Here is a 4112-nt window from a genome sequence, read left to right as displayed (position 1 = left end):
CCAGCAATACCACTTCTAGAATTGTATCCCAAACAGATCACACAAGTGGGAAAAGGACCCATATGTACAAAAATATTTATAGCAGCTCTTTTTGTAGCAGCAAAGCATTGAAAATCAAGGGGATGCCCATTAATTGGGGAATGGCTGAACAAGTTGTGGTATATGAATGTGATGGAATTGTACTATAGTACTATATAGTACTATAAGAAATGGGGAAGATATGGACTTCATAATAACTTGGGAAAACCTACATGATATAATGCTGAGTGAGTGGAGTAGAACTAGGAGAACATTATACACAACCACAGATATATGGATTCTGTGATGACTAACCTTGATTGACTTAGTTCTTCACAGCAATTCAAGGTTGAAAGACAACTCCAAAGGACGCATGATGAAGAGACCTATCTACACCCAGAAAAAGAAATATGGAGTCTGAATGCAGATGGAGGCCAACTGTTTGCTCTCCTTTTTTTTTCTTTTTTTTGTTTTGTTTTGTTTTTACTTTCTTGTCATTCATTTCATTGGTCATAATTCTTCTTTGCAATTTGACTATTTTGTAAATAAGTTCAATGGGACATTATATGTAGAATATATACCTGATTCCATGTTGTCTTGGGGATGCAGGTGGGGGCAGGGGAGGAGAAAATATGGAACTCAAAATCACATGGAACTGAGTGTTGTACACTAAAAGTAAAAAACAAAAATCTTAATTAAAAAAAATTAAAAATAAAAATGACTGTTTTACCTAAATTAATTTATTCCATTTAATGGGATGGGCAAAGGCTCTCCAATATTAGCCATCAACCTTGTTCACTTCTTTGGTGGTGGCTTTCCTCAATTGCACGAGAAGGGTTTGCCTGATGTAAGCCACCAGCCTTGTTTTCCCTTCACTATCTAGCCCCAAATCCCCCTTGGGATTCCATTGGTATTCTGCCTGACTACACAAATTTTAAGGTCCAGAATTCCCCAACTAGGGAACCCTGTACTTCTCCCATGAGTGTGATGTGTTCTTTTTATTCCAAAGAAAGAGGTCAAGAATTCCAGAATGATTGTAGGTAGTAATGTAATCAATTGGGTACTTAAAATTGGGGCAACATGATGAATCCCTGCCAATATATTAATCATATTCATTCTGTGGCAGTGGCCAGACCAATCAGTAAATCTTTGCGAAGAACCCCCAAAAAACCCAACAGAAAACAAACAAAGGGAGGAAGAGCTATAGACCGTATCACTACTGCTTAGTGGATATATTTAGTTTTTTGCCTTAGCAAGGAGCATGGGAATTAAACCAATGCTATTCCCAAACAAAAGTTTGTGTATAGATCATATTCTAGTCACATATAGGTCATAATATTTTTGTTATGGTTTTCATAGATCATAGTATCTTAAGTTATGACAGTGTCTAAAATATAATTCAGTATCTATATTATGACTGTTAACAGGTCACCCTGTTCAGGCTTCCACCCTTTGCAGAGTTTAAGTTTTTATGGCTTTTTACTTATTACTACATTTTATGTTTTTTTCCAGTTCAGACCCCACAGTTGTTATGTAGAAAAATTAGCACAGTTGTTTTTGTCAAGTGATTATTGTGTATTAGTTTAAGGATAACAACTACTACTAGACCCAAGGGAGATCTGAAACATGAGGGAATGGAGAATGTGTTACAGAGTGCCATTTAGAAACTATCCCTGGGTTCTATCCCAAAGAAAAAAAATCCCCATATCAACTATAGTATTTCAGGGGAATTCAGAAAAGTTTATATTACAAAAAAAAAGAATAGGAGAGAAGTCTTTCACATTTTTGTCATAAAAAAACATAACATCTATACTAGAAGTAATTAAGTTAAAATCTCAATTTAAAAAAAAAAAGATCTGATTTAATCTCATAAATTCACCGAAAATTCACTTATACAGTAGAAAAGAGAGAAGTGTCAAATGTGTCACATGGGGCCTGCTAAACTTAAGTGAAGTCAAAGTAGATTAAAATGTAATTGCTAAATGTTAAACAAGATAAATGAAATCACAACATAGATGATGTTGATTTTTTGTTATCTTAGTCAAAATGTGGCCATTAATGGTGTAACAACAATTTGGCTAGCAGCAGCTGTTGAGGTTTAAGAACCAGCAAGACTAACAACAAGAGCTGCCAGCACAGGTTCTTTGATCTGCTTTACTAAGTAAAGTAACTTTGAGGGGTTAACAATCTCACTTTAATCACACATACATACACACATACATATACATATACACCCTGAACTTCAGAGCAAATAGAAATATAAATTACAAACATCAACAGACAGACCATGTCTGATTCAAATCACAATTCATAGTTACCAGGGAAGCATCAACATCTGGGTTTACAAGCCAGGGGGCTCTTAACAATGGCCACCCAGAGTCTCTTCAAGTCACACAACATTCTTCCAGTGTGTGAGATTCCCAAAAGAAAAACACAAACCTCAGTTTATATACACTGTTCAGAGTCACCACATACAACTCAAACCTATATTACTTAAAAGCTTCTGGTGTCACATATATGTGACTCAAACCTATGTAAATTATGCTTTCCCTTGAGGCAAAAAGGTCATTAGCAGGATGAAATATGCTTCAGTATCTTCCCCCTGAGTCCATCAATTCTCTATTTGGAAAAGGAGAGTGTTTTTTCTTGATGAATCCTTTGGAGTTACTGTGGATCATTGTGTTGATCAGAATAGCAAAGGTTTTTACAGTTAATTATCTTTATAATGTTGTTATTTCACAGACTATTACAAGTTCTGCTCATTTCACTTTACATCACTTCAGATAAACTATCCCAGATTTCTCTGAAAATATGCCCTTCAATAATTTTAAAGCTTTTACTTAGTAGTTCATTCCCCCCATTATATGTAAAAGCAATTTTTAACATTCGTTTTTGAAAACTTTACATTCCAAATTCTCTCCCTTCCTCTCTCCCCAAACCCCCTCATCAAGAAGGCAAATAATTTGATATAGATTATACATGTGTACTAATGTAAAACATATTCATGTTTTGAAAGAAAACATAGACAAGAGAAAAAAGTAAAAAATAAACTAAAAAATAAATCAAAGAAAAGTATGCTTCAATATGTATCTAGAGACCATCAGTTCTTTCTCTGGGGATGGATAGAATTTTTCATCATAAGTCCTTCAAAGTTTTTTAGATCATTGTATTGCTGAGAATAACTAAGTCATTCATAGCTAATCATCTTTCCGTTATTGTACATGATACATTTGATTTTGCATCAGCCCAAGTATTTCCAGGGATTACTGAGAGCATCCTGCTGATCTTTTCTGCACAATAGCATTCCATCACAATCACATACTACAAATTGTTCAGCTATTCCTAATTCATGGGCACCCCCTCAGCTTCTAATTCTGTGCCTACAGAAAAGCGTTGCTATAAATATTTTTGTAAATATAGGTTCTTTTCCTTTCATCTCTTGATATATAGACCTACTAGTGGTATTGCTAGGTTATGCATGGTTTCATAGCCCTTTGGGCATAGTTGCCTATTGCTCTACAGAATGGTTGAATCAGTTCCCAACTCCACCAACAGTACATTAAAGTCTCATTTTCCTTCATTCCCACCAACATTCGGCATTTTCCTTTTCTGTCCCATCATAATAGTTATGAGACAATATCTCAGAATAATTTTAATTTGCATTTCTCCAATCAATAGTGAGAGTTTTGTTTTCATAAGGCTATATATAGTTTTGATAAATTCATATGAAAACTGATCATATCTTTTGATCATTTATCAATTGGGGAATGTCTCTTATTTTTACAAATTTGACTGAATTCTATACATATTTGAGAAATGAGGCCTTTGTCAGAGAAACTTGTTTCAAAACATTTTTTTTTGCAGTTACTATGGCTAACTGTATTTCCCTCAATTCTATTTCCTCCCCTGTTTATTCTATTTTCTCTCTCCTTTCATCCCATCCCTTCTCAAAATTACTTTGCTCCTGATTACCCTCCACCCCACTCTGCCCTACCTTCTCTCCCTCTCCCCTTCCCTTATTCTTTTCCCCTCCTACTTTCCTGTAGGGTAAGCAAGACAGATTTCTATAACTGAGTGTGTATGCTATTCCCTCT

Source organism: Trichosurus vulpecula, chromosome 4 (assembly GCF_011100635.1).
Source record: "Trichosurus vulpecula isolate mTriVul1 chromosome 4, mTriVul1.pri, whole genome shotgun sequence".
In the NCBI taxonomy this organism is placed as follows: Eukaryota; Metazoa; Chordata; class Mammalia; order Diprotodontia; family Phalangeridae; genus Trichosurus; species Trichosurus vulpecula.
This window is presented reverse-complemented; position numbering follows the sequence as displayed.